This window comes from Alexandromys fortis, unplaced genomic scaffold (genome assembly GCF_014885135.2).
Source record: "Alexandromys fortis isolate MF-2015 unplaced genomic scaffold, M_Fortis_MF-2015_v1.1 scaffold_513, whole genome shotgun sequence".
Taxonomy (NCBI): Eukaryota; Metazoa; Chordata; class Mammalia; order Rodentia; family Cricetidae; genus Alexandromys; species Alexandromys fortis.
This window is the reverse complement of record NW_026068396.1, coordinates 31,491-57,680: the sequence shown is the minus strand read 5'-3', so window position 1 is coordinate 57,680 and position 26,190 is coordinate 31,491. Positions and strand designations below refer to the sequence as shown.

The following is a 26,190-nucleotide window of genomic DNA, read 5'->3' as shown; positions in this document are numbered from 1 at the left end:
AGGAGGAAAGAGACATGAGAGTCAATACTGTTCATGAGAGTATGGCTCCCAGCACCCATGGCAGATAGCTCACAACTGCGTTTAACTCCAGCTCCATCAGGAGTCAATGCCTCTGCCAATCATGTGCATACCACAGAAAGACAGACAGACAGACAAGCATACATAATAAAAAGTAAAACTAAAGTCTAACCAAAAAGAAGAAGAAGAATCAGCTTTAGGTTATTGAGCCAAGAGGAAAACACAGTGGAATTTAAAATATATGCACAGTAAAATGGCTAACAGACTTTAACAGTCTACAGTCTTGCAGGAGAGATGTTCAGTGGTTAAGAGTGCATTCTATTATTGCTGAAGATGCAAGGTCTGTATCTAGCATCCATTTCCAACATCTGTGATGGACCATACCTCAGCTCCAGGAAGATGTGACCTCTCCTGACCTTTGTACGAACCTGCATTCATGTGTACATACACACAGAAATATACACAACATAACTATTATTAAGTTATGTACATTTTTAAATAATATACAACATAAAACAATAGTGAAATGTTAAAGAAAAATGCTCAAATGTCAGACAGTAATGAGAACAGTTGTCATCAGCATTATGTGGTAAATGCGTGCACTTCCAGCTATTTGAACACTAGGGTTACAGGATCATTAGTGCTAAGAAGTTTCAAAACAGCCTGAATAGGATAGAGAGGCCCTTCCTCAAAATGAAAACCAAACATAAACCAGAAATATCTCACAAAATGCTAAATTTCTGAGAATAGCAATCTTAGAAAACATGGTTTTTCAAGACATGTGGATCATTATAAAATAAATTTTTGCAAGGAATTCGATGATAAAATTACTTATTTCTTGGGAATTCAACAATACACATGTAGAAAATGGAATGAAAATGTTACTGGGCCGAGAAGAAAACAGTAGCATTAAGAATGTGTTTACATTAAAATGAATACTTGAGCTGGGGCAGTGTGCTAAGCTGGGAAGACCAGCAGCACTCTGAAGGCTGGGGGAGGAAGGGGAAGAGTCCCAGGCTGGGCTGGGCTGCTCCGTGAGACTCTGCACTAAAGACACAAGGTAGATATCAGGACTATTATCATTCCATTCACTGTGGGAAAGTTTCAGCTTAGTTCTGTCATGGGAAACCATCCTCTTTCCATCAAATGAGAGGCACAGCCCTGTGCGCCCCTGGCAGACACATTAAAGATTACCATCCCCTAAATGGGGAAGTGACTTCTTCACCACCACATACAGCAAGGCGCGCAGAAAATGGCAGCTGGGACTGTACTCACATAGCTCATTCTCCAGAGACTTCCCTGCAGACAGTCCTGTGCCTTAGGGGTAGGAATCAGCCCAGCAACAGGCACAGATTTACTTATGGCACTATAAGTGCTTTCCTGTGGTGTTTGAAATTTCGTATCCAGGAAGGAAAGTACTTTAAAGTGTAAACTGAGAAAATACTTGTGCTCGGGTGGTAAAAGCAGGGCTGGGGAGACAGCTAAATCAGTAAAGGGCTGGCCTTGTGGGCATGAGGCCCTGAGTTCCATCCCTAGAGAGCATCATCAAGAAAATGAAGTTAAACTACAGCAGAAAAAGTAGCAAGTGTGGTGGGAGATGCTTGTGTGTGAAAGTGGAGGCGAGCCCATCCCTGGAGTGTGCTGACCAGCCAACCCAGCCTGCCTTGCATGTTCCAGGCCAGTGAGAAACCTTGTCTAAGTAAACTTCAGGGGGATGGCGCCTGAAGTACAACACCAGAGGCTGTCTTCTGTCCCCTGACCACATGCATGTATGCATACAATGGCAGAGTCACACACAGACACACACATACGCACACACAGGCACACACCCACACATTGGATAAAGGATGTATATACCTTCTGAACTTTAGAAGTAGTCATTGTGTTCTGTTTCTGGGCAATGAAGAAGAAGGACAAATGGAATCGACTCTGATGCTTTATGCAGGCCTCTGTGTGTGTGGGGTGTGTGTATGTATGTGTGTGTGTTCGTGTTTACACAGAGCTCCACCATCTCTATCTAATGAGGCTGCTTTATGTTAGCCTTAGACTGGGATTGGTCTACAATCTCAGGTTTACATATGATATACCTAAGATGTCAAGGTTTATGTGCCAGGACAATATACTGAGGTGAAAAACACTGCCTTATATCCAGAGGTAAAGTCCCTTCAAGTCCAGGTCACAGCCAGTGTTCCCTCCCTCCCAACCACAGAATCTACTGGGCCCAAGATTCTCACTGATGTAGTTCCCACTATGGCCAGGAGGTGGCATTCAAACTACATGCCTACATTAATTTTCTTTAAAAGGGCTGATGTTTTATGGAATAGCAATGCGTTTTTAGTGTGTTTGGAAAGCTGGCACACATATAGAGCAGTTCCATTTATGGACTGCAGCAACTGTAGTGCTCCACAACTCACTTCATCCTCCCTGAGTGAAAAGTGGGCAGTACACACGGGATACAGAGTGGTTGGTGCTCTGTAGAGAATATGAATGTGGTGGTCACATTGAATCCCCTGACAGTGGGATGGATGAATTTCCTAGACTTTCCATCCCCTCTCCAGGAGGCTGTGGTACAGCCCCCATATCGCTCCCTGCCAGGCAAGTTGTATCCTGGTCAGTCACTGCCATTGTGTTGCATCATGCCTGCTGGGAATTTCCAAGAGCAACCTGGTGTTTGTGGTGTGATTGCCATGTATGCTTCCATGGTGTTTGTGGTGTGTTTGCCAGGTACTTTTCCATGAATATGGTCTGCATATGGTTCAGATGTAATATGTATTCACCCTTACGATGTGGACCTAGCTTGGGGGCCCTTCTCTGTTGCAGGAAGATCTCCAAAGTATTTCTTTTATCTCCCCATCATTTTAGAGCCACTAACTAGATACTGAAAGAGAAATTATGCCCTGTGCCCTACAAGAAGAGATAACACAGAAGAAAAGAGGCAGGAACCCCAAGTCCCTTGACAGCCACAGGCCATTGTCTGAGCTACTGTTCTATTGCTGGGAAGAGGCGCTGTGCTGAAGGGAATTTACAGAACCCAGCATTAAATTGGGAGCTTGCTGTCAGTGTCAGAGGGTTAGTCCAGTACCATCACTGTGGGCAGCATGGCAGCAGGCAGCCTGGCAGGGCACTGAAGCAGTAACTGATAGTTTACATCCTGATCACAGGAAGGGGCAGAGGGCTTTGAGATATCAGAACTCACCCCCAGTGACAAACCTCGTCCAATAGGGCCACACATCCTAAAATTTATTAAACCATCCACCATCGGGATTGAAACATTAACCATAGGAGCTTATGGGGACCATCCTCATTCAAACTACCACCGTCCTGTAAGGGATTTCCTCTGCCCCATCAGCAGCTGCAGAGGGAGAATTGGGGCTGGTTGAATACCCATAATGCATTGACGAGAATCTGTTCCAAGATGTCAGTCATTAATACAAGAGACTACTGTGTGACATTTGTTGCAAGCAGGAGGCCATTCAAGTTACTTGTCTAAAATAATGTGCTCTTCAGAAGACAGTAGTCCCCTTTTGGCCCTCTTCATGGATACACCTGGTAAAATGAAACTGTAAAGACCTTGAGTACACAGGAATTTACAAAATGCCATCTGTCGTGGTCACTGTTCTATCGCTTTGAAGAGACACCATGAGCAAGGCCACTCTTATCAAAGAAAGCATTCACGTGCCTTGCTTATACGTTCTGAGGTTGGTCTGTTATCATCACGGCAGGGAGCATGGTGGCATGCAGGCAGACATGGTGTTGGAGAAGTAGCTGAGAGTTCTATTACCTGATCCACAGGGAGAGAGGTTGACACTGGGCCTAGCATGGGATTTTGAAATTCAAAGCCCACCCCCAGTGGCATTCTTGCTCCAATGATGCCACATCTACTCCAACAAGGAACCACACCACCTAAGCCTTCTCAAAGAGTGCCCTTCCCTGGAGACTAAGCATTCTAATATGTGAGCCTATGGGGGTCATTCTTATTCAAACCTCCACACCACCTCCAGACTCCAAGAGATTTGAGCTCTGTGTTTGCCAGGAGTATATCCCTGGGATGGTCTAAGCTGTAACTAAGAGAACATGAGCAGAAGATAGCTTCCCTTTTATCCCACATTGATGCTCCCCCGCTTTTCTACAAAGAGGATGTGTGAAATTTCTCTTTTTTTTTTAGCTTAATATGACGTTCTCCCCACTTTGTGCTCTTATATGAGTATCATAAACACAACTTTGTCAGTGATGTTTCCCTTCCAATTCTGCAGTTGCTTCTAGGCTACAGTCTGAGACATTATACCAGGATATCAGATGTGCACATAGCCAGAGTTTTGTGGAACTCATCAGTTTCTCAGACATGCACAGACAGGTGTTCTCTTTGGGTGCTTAGCTGACTTTGGGCAAAGGAAAACATAGTGCACATTACTAAAATGGGAAACTCAGAGATTTGAATTGTCACACTGCTTGAAGAAGCACACCCACTGGTGAAAGGAAGTGACCTTGAGTCATTCCTTGTGAGTGGGCACAAATATCCACAGGGGAATTTCCTTTTGTAAGAAGCAGCTATAGAATGAGATGGTGGGGCATGCAGACAGGATACTACCTTAGTAAATTCCTAACACATTGAATAAGTTAACTATGTATGCCACCCTTGGGGAGCTGGAGGGATAGATGGCTCATGGTAAGAAAATAATCTGTTAAAAATGGAGTCAGGAGACATCTCATGATCCATGTGGGAACAGCAGGACTGTTTCCTCTCACTCTCCCCAATCCAGAGCCCCTGCACATACAAACAGTGTCTCTATTACACTCCCACACTGCCTACAGGGATTTTCCACTGTAAACTTAGTGAGGCCTGCACCACATAGCTCAGGGAAGTCCATGAATTCCAGAGCTTTCTGACATTCTTCAGAGGGCTGGACTTCAACCCTGCCTGTCACCTGGTGTGGAAGGAATACTGAAGGCTCCTGTCACATTTTCCCCCTGTTTTTTCTTAATCTCATCTGCTGCTTCCTCTTGTGGAGGTTGTGTGGCAAGAGAGGCTGCTCATCTCAGCCACTGGGAGGACCAGACTCTTCCCATTGCAGCGGCCACCTGGACACTTACCTCACCCTGCAAGAGCAGGGATGGAAGGAACATTGTGAAACACCGCCTCAGGGTCAGGGTTCCCAAAGGAAAGACTCTAGGGAAACTGGGGACATGGTCACCTCTGCCCTGAGCAGTGTAGACAGTGGGAGAAGAGGGACTGCTTCCTTAAGCAGTAGGAAAATTCATAGCTTTAACAAGAATTTATTGTATATATTTATTGTGCTGGTATGTGGTGTGTTCATTCCAGAAAATGAGTGTGAAGCTCAGAAGACAATTTGCAGGAGTTGGTTCCTTTCTTCCACCAAGTAGGATTCAGGCCTCAAACTCGTTGGGCTGGGCTGCAAGCACCTTTGCCTGGTGAGCCATCAGATGGGCCAAGAATTCCACAGTCTTGGTACTTCTGTCCAACCCTGCCACAAAAGAATGCATGGATGTTTCCAATTGGCCAAAATGTGCAAGTCACTAAATTTTAGTAGATGTTGTCGATATTCTTCTAGTGTTAGAAAGTAGAATTGCTTTTTATTTTCTCTAATTTCCATTTGTTTTCCATAGTTTACATTGATGTCTCAACATATGTCTTTGGGTAATTCTGGACTTCATACTCTAGAATTGAAAGCTTAATGACTGAGTTGTCTTTATGCTACACCCACTTAAATGGGAAATGTGACAGAGGAAAAGTCCATACATTGCTGGAGGAGAAATTCCATGTACTCCCTATGTAGAAAAACTAGGCATTTTTGATCAAGAGTCAGATGTGAAGCTTCCACAGCTACCGCAGTCTCAGGTACTAAGGAGAGAGTCGCAGGTATAATGTACACACGAGAGAACATGCACAAAAATGGTCACACAGCATAGCCACACATGTCCAAGTGGTCCCACATGACCTGACCCCAGAAACCTCAGAAATCCTCTCTGGAATGGAAAGTTGCAGTCTGTATATTAATCTATGCGTACACGCTAACACTCAGTTGTATTGCATAATTCTGTAACCATCCCCAGATGTCGGGATCCTAAGGGCAATAATCTCCCTAAGTGCTCTTAGTGAGTGGACACGCACACAGCCCTCTGATGCCCCAACTTTGCCTATAGGGTACTCCATAGTAGCCTTGTAGTCCTGCAACTCACATGTTGATCATCAGATGGCACTTGGCTCTATTTTCTAAAGGCTACTTTTTCATTGAAAAAGGAAATTATTTTATGAACAGAAAAAAATACTCCTCAAAATTGGTAACAAAATAATAATACCAACACACCATAATTCTCTTTGTGTATTGTAAATTATACAAGATTGAGTGAAGGTACACACACACTCACACACACACACACACTTCCTTCAGCCATGTCATCAATTTATTTCTGTGAATCTGTAGTTTATTGTATGCCAGGCATCATCATTCTAACCCCACTTCTACATGTCTCCCACAATTCCTTTTTCTCTCTTTGGATCTTCTCAAGTGGATTACAATGGAAACCATTCAAAGAGACTGCGTTAAACTGCCTGGTCCACAAAGAAAATCAAATGCTGCCCTGGGATGGCCCAAGTATGGATGATCTACAAGAAAGCAATTTGTTTAAGGGGACATTGAGGTGACACCAAGCACGTGACTTCCCTTTCCCACACTGTGGGACTAGAACCAGAGCCACAGGACTCAGAGAGGAAGAGGAACCACGTCTTCAAAGACAAAGACAGGCAGAGGGTCCAGGCTGAGCATGAACTCTCCTGATTTCAGGAAATGCTCACTGCAGGTTTCTCACATAGGAGTCACCTCCTCTCAGCTCTCCACGTGGGTAGTCTGTGAGCAAAGAGACACGCTTCTCCATTGCTGGAGAGAATGCTACTGTTCTCCAAGCCTATGGAGGGATCTGATGCTAGTAAAACACAAGCGTGCATTCTGGGGACCAGGGAACTTTCTTCTAAGGATCCATCCCAAAGAACACAGAAGGGGACACAAAGACTGTCAGAGCAACAATGTAGAACTCCAAGACCAGAACTATGAAAATCGTCTGTGGGAAGGAGAGAGTGATGGAACGATCTCAGGTGTATCTACGACTGCTTTCCTCTGCTTACTGACAGTTTACCCATCTAACATGATACTCCAGGACCCCTGGTTATCTTCTCAGTACAGAAACCTGGTGCCCACAAAAGAAGCCAGTATGTGAATACCTGGATAAACATTACATATCTGAAGGAATTGATTTGCCTATTTGATATGCCATATAATACACTGATATTTAAGGCAGTAAGTAGAGAACATGGTATGGAATTGAGCAGTCTGTGACTCCATATCCTGGAAGACAGAATATCAAACCCACTATCAATAAATTTTAACATGGACAGCAACCAGAATGAGGTGACTATGCCACACCCCACTTCCCAGGGATTGATTCAGTGTCTGTTGTGGACCCAGATATCTACCATTTTAATAAGGACTCCCTGCAAATGTGATGCAGTAATGCATGGCCCATTCAGGAAAATGGTCTGACGGGGATGGCTTCCATTTCAGTCCTGGTCATTTAAAGGAACCCATGCAGGTTACAGTCATCTGGGGAGTCTATTAATGTCATTGTTCCACAGTGTGCTGCTATTGCTGCTACATGCTCAACAGGTTGAGTTCCTACAAGGCATTACAGATCCCCTGCTGGTCACACAGATGGGAAGAGAAAAGGAAATGACTCACCTGGTAAGTCCCACATGATCTTGTCACTCTTGCTAGGTAACAGACTGACAAGACCACACCACACTTGGTTCTTCTCCAGGAGCTGGTTCTGCATGGAGAGTTCGCAGTTTTCTCCCCTGTTCTACTAGAAGGCAGAGAAAGGGGAGAGAAAGCTCATGGAGAGGGGAGGAAGGCAGATGAGAATGCTCATGCACTCTACTGTACTGAATATAGGGATGGAGTAGTCTGTCTGCATCCAGTCAAGTCAAAGATGTGCAGTGACATCTTCCTCTTCTTTGTTCATCTCACAGACCCTTCCTATACACACACACACACACACACACACACATGCACACACATGTATACACACACACCAGTTGCTCTTACGACTCTCACATACTAGGAATAAGGGCTCATGTCAGCTTCTTGTCAACCTTCTGCGTGTTCTCTCTGCCTTCCTGTTTTTCTTATCATAGAAGAGAGCTGACATTGACAGAAAGAGGACACAAAGTGTCACTGACAAGTAGCATTTTCTGGTGACTGTCTTCCATGGGTGGTCAGATAATCCAGAATTCTAAGCAGATAACAAATGAAGAGCAGGTCCACTTGAATTTGTGTCCTCTCATGGGCACGTTATAGGATAATTTAAGTATCAGAATGTATAATGGTGACAAAGGAGCACTCCTTTAAAAAAAATAAGTGTTTCTGAATAGACACAAACACATGAGTAAATACATTAATAATCAAAAGAGAAAAAGAAGGAAACTTTACTCAAAGACAAGCAATGCTTGTAGACTAGTAAGTGCACAGGGAAGTAGGTATCAGAGCAACACTTAGCAAGTGTCATGGTCATAATCCATATGGCAAGAATCATCTATAAAATACCTCCTCTGTACACAGCCCATAGCAGACACTGCTAAAATCTGCGTGACTGATGGGAAAACACAGGAGTACTAATCTGTTGTTAGTACTGTGGTGATATTTTTTTGTCCCATGGCAATAAAGCTTGCCTGAGGATCAGTGTGTGCAGATATCCACCAGTTAGCCAGAGAGGCCAGGCAGTGTTGGCACTCACCTTTCCCCACACTCAAGAATTCAAGGCCGTCCTGGGCTACATTACATTGATCCAGTTTAACAAATAAACAGAGTCAGGCAGTGGTGGCTCACATCTTTTGTCAAAGTGCTGTGGTGTCACACACCTTTCATCCTAGCACTAGGGAGATGGAGACTGAAAAGGATATGGCTGGGCCAAGAGAGGAATATAAGGTGGGTCAAGGCAGGAGATCCAGGCATTCAGTCTGAGGTCTTGTAGAGACAGGATACTCCATTCGGTCTGAGAATTTCATAGAGGAAAGACTAGTGGCTGGCTGCTCTGCTCTTTTGATCTTATAGCTCCAAACACTTAATATCTGACTCCAGATTTTATTATTAAGACCAATTAGAATTCACTCTGCAGTCACCTTCATGCAATGGAAGATACAGGTGTCTGTTCTCCTCAAACAGACCTATAGATCCAGTGCAATGCCATCAGAACTCTAACAGACTTTTCATAAAGTAATGGGCTTATCCTGAAACTCATAGGAATCTGATAAACCCCAGCTTGAAAACAACTCTGAAAAGGGACAAACTTGGAGGATGAACATCTGACTTCCAAACTCCTTATAGACATAGAGAAATGAAGACAGCGTGCCTGATTGGTAATGACAATAAGACATAAAAGAATATGAAGGGGACAGAAGAATCACACATGTGTAGGGGACACCTTTAGCAAAGACTCAAAGACACTTCCGTGAAGCAGGCATTTGCTCTTCACCAAGTTTTTCTGGGACTCCCTGTAGTGGTAGGGAGGTACAGCCCAGCACCGTGACCAGCAGCCTGAGGATGACCATGTCCCTTAGATGACCTTGACTCTGTTGAAGCTGGATCTATGATTAGGCTGCAGAAAAGCCAGGATGAAGCAAAGGTTGTGAGCTTATTAATGCTTTGGACAGAAGCTCACATAGAATAAGAATGGCTCCTGCATGATGGCCTGAGTGAGGACTAGAGAGAGACTTGAGATTAGGTGTCATTGCAAAAGGTGTGTGAGGAGGGCAGGAGAGTGAGAAATGTGAAGATTTTCATGGCTCTTAAAGTTACATTGTTTTAAAAATTACATGTAAGAATACTTTGAGTCTTTAAATGGGTTCTGTTTTCCCATTAGGAAAAATATACAATACGTTATTAAAAAGGCAAAAATATAAAAATAATCTTTTGAAATGTTCTCATCCCTTTTAAAATTTCTTTTAGTAAATTAAATTGTAAGGTAAATATGTGATTTTACAAGTATTCTTGTCCTAAGTAAGCACATTTAATTTATTGATTTTAATTTGTTTAATGTTTTTCTACATGGAATATGAGCACGACATGAGTGAGTACCTGTTGCCCAAGAAGGCACCAGAGTTTGAGATCTCTCGGAACTGTAGTTACAGACAGTTGTCAACCATCCGGTAGGTGCTGCGTATCAACCCTAGATCCTCTGGAAGACATCCAGAGATATTAAAGAAAGAAACTTATCTTCAGACTCTAGTTTATATTTTTGTTATTTTAAAACTTTCTTTGAGATGTCTTAGAAAAAGCTGTGTTATATCTGTAGATAATTTCGGCTCTATCAGTTGGGTTGAGGTTTCTTGAGTGGCAGTTACAAAAATATAAATTAGATCACAGGGTGAGAGGCTCTTTCCCCTCTCATGTCAACTTCAATGCCCTGTCTTTCTGTCTTATTTGGGACAAGCAGACATCCCCATGCACACATATAAATATAGACAAGTTGTTAGTCGCAGGATATAAAAGTCAACCCCAAATGAACAAATGATCTACACAGGACTAGAGAGACATCTCCGAGGTTAGGAGTGCCTTTGGCTATTGCAGAGGACCTGACTTTAGTTTCAGGCACCCATATGGTGGCCCACAGTGGCCTATAAGTCCAGATTCAAGGGAACTGACAGTCTTTTCTGGTCTCAGTTGGCATCTGCACTCAAACATGCATACGGCACACACAGACATACAGGCAGACACTCAGTAAGTAGTAAAAATAAATCTAAAAGGTAATTGATCCAAAATACAACCTAAACGTGAAACTTGTAGCAGAAAACAATTGAATGAATTACAGACAAACTTCTTAGATATAACAAACCCCCTAAGAACTGGATTGTTAAGAACTCCATAAAGTGAGAAAATGTCCACTCTTCCATATATATGTTAGAAACATATTTTTCTTACCTGGGAAAATGAATGTGGGAACTTGTGTATCATGTGACAGCCTTATTGTTTCCAGAATACAGAAAGCCTAAAAAAGAGCCACTAAGAAAATAGATAATTCAGGAAATAAAAGTTAGCCAGAAGGGTGAGTAGATGCTCCACTAAGAGAAACATACAGCATCAACATCCTTAACACTTAAGGAAGAGAGACAAGTGACTCTGAGGGGACTCTCGACACATCCATAAAATAGTCAGAAATAAAGACTTGTCATACAAAGACCTGGCAGGTTGTGGAGGATGAAACTCTCATACCCCCTGCTGGTGGCCATGGAAAACAGGACAGGGACTTGGGAAAGTATTTCCCAATTTCTTCATATGTTAATTGTCATATGGCCATCACATCCCCAAACATATAACCTAAAGAAAGAGAACATATTTTCTTTTAAAGACTTATTTATTTCAGTTCACAGCAGCTTTATATACAAGATACTGAAATTGAAAACAATCTAAACAGTAGCCAACAGGAAATAGACTCATTTCCCATAACTGGCATGGCAGCTCCCAACTATCTGTAACTATGGTGCCAAGGGATTCAATGTCCTCTCTTGGCCTCCACGGCACCAGAAATACATGTGATCTTCATACCTATATATAGGCAAACATATACACACATGAAATAAAACTAAATTATAAAACTTCCAGCGTAGCTATACATTGCTACACCATTTAATAGTAAGAATGAACAATTATCATGGGCAACAAAATAGATAAATTTAAACATATATTCAAGATGAATGAAGGCCAGATGTCTCTAAACTCTGGTTGTATTCTAATACATTCCAGCATATATAAATTTGTCTATAATGGCAGATTGTTGTATTTTCCTGCAGACAGGGTAGGGCAGTGGGTGGGATTGAGAACCTAAGTAACATAGAAATGAAACTTTATGGATTGGTAAATAATAAAGAAACTTGGACCTACCTGAGTATAAGAAGATGTCTATTGTCATTATGGGGCAAAGTAGAAAAATACTAATTACATTTAAGATTTGCTGACTTGGACTTCAGAGATGGCCCAGGGTTAAGAGGACTTGCTGCTCTTACAGAAGACCTGGGCTGGGTTCTCAGCACTCTCTTGGTGGCCCACAATGGACTGCATATCTCTTTCTAGGGGAGTAACCCGCCTTTATGCCCTAAGCAGCACACCCTGATCCTGAAACCAGAGCAAAAGAAACATACACTGACCCTGAGACTAGAATCAATTCACTGGCCCTGAAACCACAGACAAAAGGTTAAAAAGGACGGGTGAAAGAAACACAGCCTGTCCCTGAATCCAGAGCCAAACATGTAAAAAAGGCCAGTGAAAGAAACACACTTTGCCCCTGAAACCAAAGCCACAGAAACACACTCTTCCACTGACCAATTTGCAAAAAACTAACCAATCTCTCAGTGACTGTAACAACAAAGCTGTAACAACTTGGCTAGGGAAACCCTCCCCTACCAGAGCAGAGCTGTTAATTTGGGGAAAACTTTCCCTGAAGCAGGGCTGTGAGCTCCTAAGCTTAAGGTGACTTTGTGATATTCCTTGGCTCCCGACTGCCAGGATCCCTTTCCATCTTAGCTGCAATGCTTACGACATATACACAATTTTTAAAACCTTGCAGTCATAGGGTGCTGGGCACGTATCCCCAGGCTGCCTGATACCATTCTAGTCATGCAGATGCCAGTCACCCACAGGACAGCCTGCATTGTCAAAGCCTGGGCTGGCGGGATGACATTCACAGGCCTACCCGGTACTTCAAGGGGGCCATTATGGTGAGCAAAATGTGTGGTGGAGTAATAGGAGAGAAAGAGCAGCAGAATGGTTCATGAGCTATGAAAAGAGGGACAATGGAGGACGTGAAGGTGGTGAGGAACAGGCTGAGGTAGGTGGTCTTCTTACCACTCCAACCATCCGGACCCAGGCTGTTGTTAAGTGATATGTCTGGGTCTGCGTTAATGTCCATGGTCCATGTTGCCACCAACGGGCACACAGAAGCCTGGAGTCTGGGCTGCATCCTCTGGCCTTGTTGGTGTCTGAGGGCTGTGCTGTTGTCACTGGAGTGTCCCTGATCTGAGAGACCCAAGCTGCCAACCGGGGCCTTGGTGTTGCCAGGTCTGAGCTGTTGTCAAGGGTCTTGTCTGGCTTTGTGTCCCTACAGAGGCCAGGGTCTGAGCTCATGTCCATGGCTCCTGTCAGCACTGAAGGCCATGTGGTTGTTAGAGGTCTGGACTACCACCTGGGGCCATGCTGGTATCTGAGTGTCATGATGCCACTGGGGCCATGCCGATCTGTGAGGCCTGCACTGCTGCTGTTCTGTTAATATAGTTTCTGTGTGATTACTCAGGTCTGGGTGGCTGGGAAACCACAGTGCAGTCTGTTCACAAGAACTGGCACTGATGGCATGGCCATGGGACAGCTGCTCTGCCCCTAGCCTGAGCGGGGGCATCCCGAGTAGGCTGGACTGACCGACTCAGCTACATCCCAGGCCCATATTCAGGGCCTTGGGTTGGCTCATCCTAACGTCTCCCCCATCTATAACCGGCTGGAACTCATGAAGGGACAAGTCCTCTGGAAGATATCTGTACGATCTCCATTACTTGTTGTGGACCCGGAATGTCTGAAAAGAGTTTTGGTGAGGGTACACTGACGATGGTGTACCAGAAACCAAAGGCCACGAATAAGACCAAAGACTCATTGCAATGAATGTTTAGAACAAGAGCTGATTGGACAAAATGGTATAGTATGTGATCACCAAGGATCCCAATGCCACTAAGATGAATGAACAGATGTGTTGGATTATGGGAAAAGATGGAGGAGCAAAGAGGTTGGTAGTTTGCTTGGGTTCAGGTTTTCGTTTGTTTTCCCTTTGTTTTAGTTGCTCATTCTCTTGTTGGGCAAGGGGTAGATATGCGGGTACATCAAAATGAACAGATTTGGGTACATGATGTGAAATTCCCAAAGGATCTATAAAGAAATTACGTTGAAATTGTAATCAACAGAATTTGTTAAAGTGCATTTGTAAGTAGTAGGCAGCAGCCTGGTGCCCAGACAAAAGTCTCTGTTAAAATCTAGAAAAGTTGTTGCTACAATTCAGAAAACCTAGACAACAATGAGGACCCTAAGAGAGACATACGTGGATCTAGTCTACATGAGAAGTAGAAAAAGACAAGATCTTCTGAGTAAATTGGGAGCATGGGACCATAGGAGTGGATAAAAGGGGAGAGGAGAAGAAGGGAGGGGAGCAGAGAAAAATGTATAGCTCTATAAAATCAATAAAAATTTTTATGTTCAAATCACATTCTTAGCAAGCCTGTCAAAGGAGTCTTTTCACATCCATCTGAGACATTCACGCTTATCGCTGGTGATGGTTGAAGCAGGCATTATCACTAAAAGTTCAAAGGATTTGTGGATGAGCCATTCTCATCCCTTTTCACAGAGCCGGGAGTTGGGCGAGTGCAGGCACTGATGCCTATTTTATTTTACACAAACACCCCATCTTCTCCCAGAAAATGGCTTCTGGTCATTCTGAATCAGGACAGTACACGCTTGTGTATCCAGAAGCCTCCATGTCTTTCTCCCTCAGGAGATGAAGCAGCACCTTCTGGCTGGGATGTGAGCGTTTTGTCTTTCCGTGTCAATGGGGGTCAGTACCCACCATAGGGCACTCACACTCTCAGCTCAGTCCAAATATTGGGGGCGGGGAACCTCTGCTGTCCTTGTCATATCACCTCGTGTTCCATAAATGTCATCTTGGTAGCCTTAATGACATCAGGTTTCTATGACCACCATCCGGCACAAGCTGCATATAGAGATGCCCTAGCCCATCCTCCCTTGTGCCCTAGATTTTCTGACAGCAAAATGCCTTCGAAGACCTTTGGGCTGTGTGAGAATGCACCCTGAAAGAAAGCGGGTCTAAGTAGGGCTGGAGGAATTTCTCAGGGCTTAAAGTGCACTGTGCCACTGTGGAGGACCTGAGTGGCTTACAATTTTCTGTGACGCTAGATCCAGGGGAACCAGTGTCCTCTCCTGGCCACCATGGGCATGTGAACTCATGTGCACATATTTCGTACACAAATGCACTCCATTCTCATGACGAAAAATAAAAATAAGTCTAAAACTGAATAATCAATCTAAATAGACAATCTAAATAGGATACTTAAATACCTTCGAGCTCAGGACATGGATTCAAAACACACTTCTTACCCAGACCCAGAAAGACAAATGTAAAATGTACTCACTCCTAAGTGACTTTTAGACATAAAGCAAAAAGAAAAAAAAAAAAAAGAAACAGCCTATAGTCCATAACCCCAGACTGCCTAGACAAGAAAGAGGACCCTAAGAGAGAAATTCATGGATTTACATAGGAAGGAGAAAAAGACAAGAAAACTGGGAGTGTGAGGGTCACTGGAGAGGAGGAAGAGGAGAGGGAAGGAAGGTAGGGGAGTGGAGTAAAATCTATAGCCCAATAAAAACAATAAAAACCAAACATCTTAGATACAACAAACCTCTTTTCATAAGTTGAGAAGCTTGCTGTTAGGACGTCCATCAAGTGTCAGCTGTATGCTCTTCCAAGTAATGGTTGATAAATGAAGACAATGCCCTGATGGGGAAACACAAGTTTGAAAACCATGCACCAGATTAAGGAATCCTTGTATCTAGGATACAGAACATCTCACAGATGTCATTAAGGTAAGTGCTACCTATTTGTGTTCATGTAATAGAACAGAGATGATTCTAAATGACCAAGCGTACTGATTTTATAAAAATTGTAAATGTATATGAATCTATCAAGCAAAGGGAATCTTTTCAGGTTGCCTATTAAGATAAAATCTTAAACTACTGCCCTTCAAAGAGTAGATCAATTAAATGTTACACTGAAAACTTCGGAATGAACAAAAACATAGCCAGTTACAAATAAAAGACAAGCAGAGATAAAAATTCTGATATTAAAGAAAGGCTGAAATCAACATGCAATTAAGAGATATTTTTGAAACCCACAATAATTCCATGGGCTCAACTTTAGTGGCAAAATGTTCCTTTTTCAAGAAATATACCAATACTGTGGCATTTTCTTTTTGAGGAATGTGATGGCTAATCTTGGTTGTCAATATGACTACATCTGAAATCAACTAAAACTCAAGTATCTGGGCACTCCTGTGAGAGATTCTCTTGATTGGATCATTTGAGGTGAGAATATTCACCCTAATCTGGGCAACATCTCTGTTGGAAGACCACATCAAAGGACGTGAAAGAGGAAAGCTTTTGATTTTGCGTGCTATTATTCTTATTAGCAAGGTCATCTACCCTGCTTCTGAGGCATCCCTTTGCTGGAGTTAGAACCTACATTTTTGGGACTCCAATAGTGACTGAAGACCAGTAGCAGGTCCCTATGAATCCTCTAGATCTCCACTGCCAAACTGGGACTGCTGAGACATCCAGTCTTGTTGACTGAACAACTACCATTTATGGCTTTTCTGCCAGACAGAGCCATTGTTGGATTAGCTGGACCACAGTCTAATATCCCTTAGATCAGTGATTCTCAACCTTTGAGTTTGACCCCTTTCACAGGTATCAGATAAGACCATCGATAAACACAGATATTTACATTGTGGTCCATAAAAATAGCAAAATTACAGTTATGAGTAGCAATTAAATAATTTTGTAATGGTTGGTCACCACAATATGACGAACCAGATTAAAGGGTCACAGCATCGGGAAGATTGAGAACCACTGCTTTAGTGAGATCTAATTAATAATACGGATAAGGAAAAGCTCAGGAATAAGTGTGGATTGTAACACACTGCTTTCGATGCAACAATAATCATATGGGAAATAATACATTGAAAGATTTATTAAAGCTAATTTCCAGGTAGATCCCATTTACATCTATATGAACTTTCTGAAACCTGGTAGAAGACAAGCTACTCACTCTCCAGATAAATATGGAAGATTCACCAAAACCAACTCCACATGAGGCTGTTAAATCTGTACACAACTGCACATACAGATCAAAATATTTCAATTTGCAGGTGACTCAATGGAAAAAGACAGGCACATGTAATCCTGCCTGCCTGCTGAGTTCAATTCCCAAGACCCATGAGGTGAAAGGAGGGAACCTATCATCACAAACTGTCTTTGATCGGCACCCATGCACCTTGGAACTGGTTCCCTGAAAGGTACACACAAACACACACACACACACACACACAAACAATTTTTTAAACCCGGATAATTGTTCACCATGACAGCTGCTTACACATCTACCATACTAAGTACACCAACGTGTGTGTGTGTGTGTCTGTGTGTCTGTGTGTGTGTGTACGCTTGTGTGATCATGGGCTGGGAAATGCCATAGTACAAGACAGGAGGTCAGAGAACAATTATGTGGAGCCAGTTCTCTTCTTCAACCTTTTGAAGCAGCTTTTCTCTAGTTTCTGCTGCATACACTGTGTACTCCAGGCTCCCTGGACCACAAGCTTCCAGACAATTCTCATGCTTATACCTCCCATCTTGCTGTAGGAATCCTGGAATTACAGATGTGAGCACCACATCCGGCTTTTACATGGGTTCTGAGATCCGAACTCAGATCAGCAGTCTTGCCTTCGAAGCAAGCACTTTACCTTTCTGAGCCACCAGCAAGGTAAAACAACAACAACAAATGCAGCTGCTTGCTGACCTCAGTTGTTGAACCTTCCTGCTTTCTGTAACCTTAACTCAATGGGGATGACCTTCTCTACCCCTCTAGTCCATTTCCCTCCTCACGACAGTCACCAAAACTTACAGCTTGCCTACATTTTGTGATTTTTCTTGGAAATTAATAAGTTTATTCTTAAGAGAAAAACTCAAATTGTCTACTATGTAAAATAAAATAATACTTAACCATCAGTTTAGAAATGAAGGGGTTAGAAAATTAAACTGCAAGATAAGAGGGGTAGGGCATGACCAAAATCTCAGCACTAAAGGGAAGGAGGAAGGAAGATCATGAAAAATTTTAGTCCAGCCTGCTGTACATAGTGAGTTCCAGGCGAGCTAGAAATACATGTCAAAACAAAACCAAGCCACAGAAGAATATATACATAAGGGAAGGGATAAAGCGTACCCAAGTGTGCAGGATAGTTCTATATCAACTTGAAACAATCTGGAGTCCTCAGCCAGGAGCAAGCCTTAACTGAGAAAATGCCTTCATAAGATCAGGCTGTAGGCAGGTCCCATACAGCATTTTCTTAAGAGTGATTGATGGAGCGTGGTCCTGGTTCAATAAGAAACCAGTCTGAACAAGCCCTGTGACCAATCCAGTAAGCAGCACCCCTCCATGACTTCTGTACCAGTTCCTGCCTCCCGGTGCCTGCCCTATTGAAGTTCTTGTCCTGTCTAACTTTATGGTAAGCAGTGCTGTGGACGTGAAGCCAAATCAACTCTTTCCCCCCCAACTTGCTTTTGGCCATGGCATCTTTCACAGCAGTAGAAAACCTGGCTAAAAGAGAAAAATATTCCAAGAATGGTGAACTCTTTGCATCCATAAATGTAGGAGAAGACCCACATTTTCAAGAAGCTCAGTAAAACAAAGCAGACTCAGTAAGGATAAGAAACCCAAATTTTCTCTCAGATATAGAATCTAGAGTTGAATTTGTTTATGAGTGTGGCTGTGTGTGGTCATCTTGCAGGTCATGAAACTAGAATATAGACTACAAGGAGAAGAACACGGGCTTAAAAGAGGATGGAAAAGAGAGGGCAGTGAAATATGTGGGCCATGAAAGCAGAAGGTGCAACCTACTTGTGGATGGGAACACAAAGAGAAAAAGATATGTCAAAAACAGTGTTGAGTAAACCAGGAAGCGTATGAACCCAAGAAATACATGAAATGATTGATATAGGCAAACTTCAGAAAATAAAAACAAAGAAAAAACCTTGAGATCACGTTGAAGGAATTCTGTTTCTGGTAGAAGAAAAAAGACAAAAAGACAGCCACGTAATTACAACGAGGCATGTAGTCCAAGGGATAAAGCACAATATTTGTTAAAGTGCTGAAATAGAAGCAATTATCAAATCTGAATCTCTTGGTCTACATAAATTATTCTCCAGGATTATAGTGGAGATAAAAAGATATCATCAGAAGTAAACATAAGTGTTTCTCAATATGAGACACACTGCTAAAAAGGACTAAAGGAAGTTTACAAACAGAAGCAAATCTATAGAGGAAAGAGAAATATCTGGAAGAAAAAAGAACAAAATCAATGCAGAAAATGATTAAACAAAACACAAATTTCATTTTCCTCTTAATGTCTCTCAGTTCTGTGTGATGTTTTAAGCAGGAAGCATAGTGATGTGATGTGGTCCTCTATAGACATAGAGTAAATGTATTGTAGATGCTGTTCTTACAAGGGGTGATTGTGAAGGAGCTACAATTACAATCACATCAAATAGGGTTAGACTCGCAGGCAATCACGATATTTGAGTTCTACTCTCTAGCACTTATCAGGGAGATCTGGGATAGCTGCTGTAACATACTCCAAAGTGCTTTGGTCCTTCCATCCAGCTGAGATGAGAAGGCATTTATGCACACGGGATCATGTTTAACCTCAGGATTGCTAATGAACGGAAGATGAGGTATTTATCATTTTGAATGGATAAGAATGGGGGAAGGGATCTAAGTCACCCTTTTGTCCCAACGTTCCATTCAGTCTGGCGGACATCACAGCACACTGGGTTCTTCCATACAAACTCCTGCTTCTGGGTTGCAGAGATTAAATCCTTCACATTTACACTAGAAGGTGGCATAAGGGAAAAGAAAACTCATGAAATAGAGGAAACCAGGATGAGAAAGCACATAAATCCCAGGGGATGGAATGACGGTGCCTTGTCTGTGCAGACGACATCAATAGAAGGTAACAATGATGTTTTTCTTCCTCCTAGGTCATCTCATCACCCTGGGCATATACAGTGATAACTGTGACTGCAGAAACATACCGGGAATGTGAGCTTGTGCATTTCCCATTCCCGTGGCAAGAACTCCCCCTCTCTGTGTGCACTCAGGCCCCTACTTTCATGCCACAGACTTCCATGGGCAGCACAAAGAGGCAAGGGAAATACGCCAAACACATAAATACACAGGTTTTGTTTCCTCTCCATTCAGGCCCTGAAAATGATTCTTTGAGGTAGGCATCATTACTTCCTTTCCATACAGGGGCTCAGATAGTGCAATGCTTAGACCCAGAAAATTCTCCAGAGGCACCAGATGAACACAGATGCGATCTTAAATGGATTCCTCTAGCCAATACTGGGACAAAGGGAGCAAGGAAATAGAGAACAGCAATAGAGGAAAACAGTTTGGGAAAATGGGTGTTGAGCCATACTGATATAAGTCAGCACATGAGTAAAGAACTATGGAGATAAGTAAGCAGTAGACTAAACACCAGGTCATCAATGAAGAGGACTAGGAGAATTATAACACATAACCTATCACAGCAGTAAGTGATTAACTCACTTTCACAAATATATATCCAGGGACATATTAGCACAAGCGTGAGTATATACACAACACACACTAACAATTGTCAATGTAAACACAGAGCTCTCACCTCAAAAGAAGAAGAGAGAGTTCACTCTGGAGTCAAATATCTGTGAGTAAACATGAGTGAGACAGGTTTATCTTAGTGCAAAAATTGCATGTTACAATGCATAAACAGTTTCATGAAGTTTTTATAATAACAGAATGAAGAAACTATAGACTCTCCTTAAATTCACTGGTGATAATATTAAGTAGAGTATTATGGTAAAGCAGAGAAACCTCAGGTACAGGCACTAGCTGCTATGTGATGACACACAGTCCTTTGACTGGTAGAAAAGTAAAGCTTTGTTAAGGAGACATATTCTGATATTTTAAACTTGAGGTCCAAGGTCATCTGTTAGTGACAAGGTGTTAGGAAAGTCCAGCACAGGGGGACTAAGGAGGGGCTACTCATGGGCTCATGAGAACACAAAGGAAATTGTAATTAGGCCCTGGGACTGCGACTTCCACCATCTCCATATCACTGCAGGTCTAAGAGTCAATCAATCAGTCTTTGCAGACCAGCCTCTGCCAAGGAATTCCTGTACACACACACACACACACACACACACACACACACACCACCACCACCACCACCTCTGTTTCTCACTCTCCCAGCTCCCTGGTGTTTACTGAGAGCTCAAGGGGTACAACCACGTTACAACAATTCATCTCTGACCACACATGGGATGGTGAGAGCTACTACCATATGTGGTTTGAATGAGATTCCTGTGACGATGGTCATGGACTTGTCTCTGGGACATTTCTCTCATTTGTTTCAGACTGTCAATAATAACCTGTAAATGCCGATAAGAAAATAGGGACAAGCTGCATTACACATCAAATAAAGTTTTCATCATGGGATAATCCATGCTTTCAACAAATTATCCTTTGTAAGTTTCATTGACACTTGGTTCATGACAGTTTACAGAAGATTTAATAATTTGTTCACAGAAAAAACAATATGTATGAATTGTGTTTAAAAAATAATACCAGTTATAGATGAATCAAAAAGTACAAATATTTGTGAATAATCCCGACAGATAGATCCATAGTGCTGATAGACTGAAAGATTTCCAAACATTGCTGAATTGGAGACAACCTGTCTTAATGAAGGACAACTATGTTCACGGCTCAAACAATTCATTATTAGTAAGATGTCTGTTGATTCAAAACTGAGCTACAGATTTGATGCAGTAACAATAAAATTGCACTTATTTTTTTTTACAAATTGAATGGATAACTCTAAACATTGTAGATTAAATACATAGCTTGTGGAAAAACCTTAGAAATAGACTAATATTAGAGAACAGCATTGCCTGATAGGAGACCTCTGTTTGAAACTACAGTAATTGGACCAGCATGCTACTGAATCAATGTTGGCAAGAAAAAGACCAAAACCAACAGTCCACGCTCACATCCACACATTTACAGACCACTGCCTATATCGAGTCAACATTTTTCCTGTACTCGATGCTGGCATCAAGCTTGTGTGTAGTGCGTGTAGGGTGTGCTGAGAAGAACTGACCAGACTGCTGCTGCAGCCTCCCGGGCACTGGGATTACTGGCATATATACCATGATTGGATTGTTGGAGGACTGATGTTTCACAAATAATCAAGGAAATTTGATGCAGAAAGATGGCCTTTCAGGAAGCAATGCTGAGGCAAGTGTATATCCAACCCCACAAATATAAACCAGGACCTACATCGTATCATATGTGAAGACCTTTCAAAATAAATTACAGATGTAAAAATATAAAAATCAGCCTATAAATGTCAAACAGAACACAAGAAGAAAATCCCTGTCACTGGGTACCAGGCAAAGATTTCGCAGACAAGACACCAAATAAAAACCGTAATTGAAGAAGTAGAGAAGGTGGGATCTTACAATTTAAAATCTCCTGCTCTTCCAAAGACATGGATGAGAATTGACATGATAAGTCTGAGGCTAGGAGAAAAGTTAGTAATACATATATCTGATAAAGCATTTCTATGAAACATAAACAAAACCTCAAATGTCAGTCAGAAAGTAGTAATTGAGACCTGTGAAAGATTTCGGGTGTGCTTTTCAAGGGGGCATTGATAGGATCGCCCCTTTATAGAGATTCATTAGAGATATTAAGGCCATAGGCAGCGTTGCAGGGATTCTGAGGAGAGATCAGGGCCACCTGGCAGGGTGGGCCCCACGAAAATGGAAATTTAAATGCCAGACTAGTGCCAAGCACAACGTGTCCCACACCTGCCACCCCTTCACGAGGCAGCCAAGGCAGGAGAATCACTGAGAGTTCTGAGCCAGGGTAGGACACAGTGAAATGCTGTCTCAAATCCAAACAAAACCGCAGATTACTAAAAAGAAACTCCTCTAACCAAGTGCGCATTTTAGTATCATCTGAGACAGGAAGGGAAATTTTGGACTAGCATTGAGGCTTTCCCTCTTAAACCTCACTGGTCCTATGGGCAAGCAATCTCATGGCTTTTCACAGAGAGGGACATGTACAGACAGGGCCGGGGAGGGGGGGAAGGGGGCTAGTGGAGAGGAAGGTGCTTGCTGGTCATCCAGTAGTAATTTAAGCTGGGAATAAATAGCTGAATATTAACTCATTCGAATAATATTAAAACTGTTCAAATAGAAAACAATTGCTTTCTTTTCTGTTTGCCCAGAGATCTGACTGACTGCAACTTGGAAAGAAGACAGCCTTGCTATCTCCCTTCCCTCTGAAATCTCACATCCTATGGGCGAGCAATCTCATGCACAGAGTGGGAAGTCGGGATCACAGAGTGCTCATTTGGCCTCATCTCCGTCCTGCTCACTCTCCCACAACTCCCCTCCTGGACAATGGCTCCAGCACACCCCGGTACAGAACAGCACAGGAGGAGGCAGAATGGTCCCAAGTCTGTCTCCTTCCGGAGATACACAGGCTGCAAACCCCGAGGTAGGAGTGGGCCTACTTTCGTCTGGAATCCCTGCATCTTCCTCCCAACTTTCAAGAAGAATCTGGTGCTCACCTCCGGGAATCCATAAGCTCAACTCAGTCCAAATACCAGGAACTGAATGCTGCTTTCAGGACATCGTCGGGTTGCCATTTGAAAATGGTCGCCATAATAGCCCCGGTTTCTATGACAACCGCAATGCTGCCTCCCTGGTAGTAACCAGGAATGGCTCCGCCCAGCCCTCCCTTTCTTTCTGTCAGAGCAGGAACTCTTCACCCTTGTTTTCACCCAAGAAAGCATACCCATTAGAGAAACTGTCCCCACTACAAATGCAGAGCTTTCCTGTTTTGTTCGATCTGTGAACACAACATATCCCTGGAAGCATGCCCACGTTCTATTAACCAGACCATGGCGGTGTCTGTGGAAATGTCCTCACAAAGATGAACATTGCTGTCACGGTGATAAACGAACAATTTCATCCAATAATTAGCTATGCATATATGACCTCATCACGGGAATTTAAAGTATGGGACACCTTGCACAGAAACATCCTGAAAAAGAAAAGTCAAAGGTTAAAAGTATTGTGTTGGAGATGCCGGGGATCGAACCCGGGGCCTCATATATGCGAAAACATGTGCTCTACCTCTGAGCTATGTCTCCACACCTGGTAACAGCTTCATCAAAGCCTATGTGAATTCAGCGTGACCGAGCCAACATTCAGAGACTGCAAGAGTCTGCATCCGGTCCTTTGAGCATATTGGATTCCAGCTTAAGTTTAGTGTTTTGATAGCATTCTTGGGACATTTGTTGCATGAGAAAACAATCCATTTTCAATCAAAGAAAAAATAATAACAACAACAATAATAACAACAAAACTTATGCTTTGAAGCAAGGTAAGCTAACAATGAATGATACTTTGAATTACTCAGTCCCATCAATTTTACTTCAACTTTACCTTGCAGGTGGTTCAACATGCCAGTATCATGCGGAATTAATAATTATATGTTGTTGATATGCGGTCTTATCTGAGAGTTTGAATATCTTCCTGAAACCCTCTCTAGCATACCTCCTTTCTCTTTTAAAACACACCTTAGTTTCAGGGCTTGAAAGGCATTTTATAATCTTGATCAGGCTGGTCATTTTGTTTCTTAACGTTGCCAATACTGTCCATCAATTCATTCATGGCAATAACTAAATGTGCAGTAGCTATTGGTTCACAAAACCCTAAGGTGCTCTCACTTTCTTCATGTTTATGTATATCACCGCACACTTTGTGAGTTTCAAAAATGAGAGTTTTTCTGAAATATGTCTCCCTTTTCACACATCATCTAGTATATGTATGTTCAGATGAGTGAAAAATGAGAGTATTTTTTTAAAAGAAATCAATCTACCTTTTTTCATTTACATACCAATCCAAGTTTCTATCCCCTCCCCTCCGCTCATTCCCTCCACTTACCCTTCTACCAAACCTTTATCCACTCCTCAGAGAGGGTAAGGCACATTGCCCAGAGGAAGGACCAAGGCCCTCCCCACTATATCCAGGCTGAGCAAGGTATCCATCCAAAGATAATGGTTTCCAAAAAGTCAGCAGCAGCACCAGTGATAAATCCTCATGTCACTGCCAGTGGCCCTGCAGTCTGCCCCAGCCATAAACTGTCACCCACATTCTGAGGGTCCAGCTTGGGCCTATGCTGGGTTCTTCCCTGTCTGGCCAGAGTTGGTGAGCTCACATCAGCTCAAGTAAACTGTTTCAGTGGGTGTCCGCATCCTGGTCTTGACCTCTTTGCTATATTCTCACACTTCAACTGGAAAAAAATAATATATAGTACCTGAGACGATGCCAGACGATAGAAGACTGAGTCCACACTTAAGACATTGCTTAACCTCAACAATTATTGGAATACTACAAAGAATGATATCAAAACAGGGCTTTAATATATAACTTCTAGATAAAGACAAGGAGGAATGGCAAACAGGTGAGCTAGTGTAGGAGACTGAGAGCTACCTAAATTAAATGAAGACAAAAGCAAAAAGAGAGGGATGGAGGGATTGGAATCAAAAGGTAAATGAGGGCGACGGAAGAAGCAATAACATCTCAGTGCTGATTGTGGTCTAGGTTTGAGATGTTGGTGGATAAGTACTGATAATCAAATGACCTAGAAGTAACAAAATATGAGTCAGTGTATCTCTGTGAGCCATGACCCTTTTGTGTTATCTTTCTTTCAGGGAATCTTCCTTCCATTTTTGTTCATAATAGATTTTCCCCATAATCTATCCTGATTATAATTTCCCTTCACTCTACTCCTTCCAGTTCCGCTCCACCTTCCCTTCTATCAGAATCCATTCTGTTTCTATCTCTCAGTAGATAATAACAGGCTTCTAAGAGATAACAGCAAAGCACAACAAAATAAATTAGAATAAGACTTTAAATCACAATTATCAAATTGAAATTGGATGAGGCAAATGAACAGGTGTAAAAGAGCCCACAAGAAGACCCAAGAATCAGAGACCCACTTGTTCACACACTCAACAGCCCCACAAAAATACAAATAAAAGTTCTCCTAAAATACTGAAAGAGATAATATACACATTGAAGACCTGGTGCAGACCCATGCCTGCCTCATGGTTGCTTCTTTGGTCTCTTTGATTTTCTGTGAGTTGATTTAGAGGAACTGTACTCCAGA

General features: G+C 42.5%; 2 long non-coding RNA genes across 2 annotated transcripts; both read right to left on the bottom strand.

Annotated features, from left to right (window-relative positions):
• Positions 1 to 5,280: 5,280 nt before the first annotated feature.
• Positions 5,281 to 9,337, bottom strand: LOC126495587 (uncharacterized). The gene is made up of 2 exons (XR_007590191.1): positions 7,770 to 9,337; positions 5,281 to 5,501 (listed from the first exon to the last, which is right to left on the bottom strand). It is a non-coding gene; the product is annotated as an uncharacterized lncRNA (long non-coding RNA).
• Positions 9,338 to 11,181: 1,844 nt separating this feature from the next.
• On the bottom strand, positions 11,182 to 23,638 carry LOC126495586 (uncharacterized). The gene is made up of 4 exons (XR_007590190.1): positions 23,582 to 23,638; positions 20,606 to 20,645; positions 19,684 to 19,791; positions 11,182 to 15,627 (listed from the first exon to the last, which is right to left on the bottom strand). It is a non-coding gene; the product is annotated as an uncharacterized lncRNA (long non-coding RNA).
• Between the last annotated feature and the right edge of the window lie 2,552 nt (positions 23,639 to 26,190).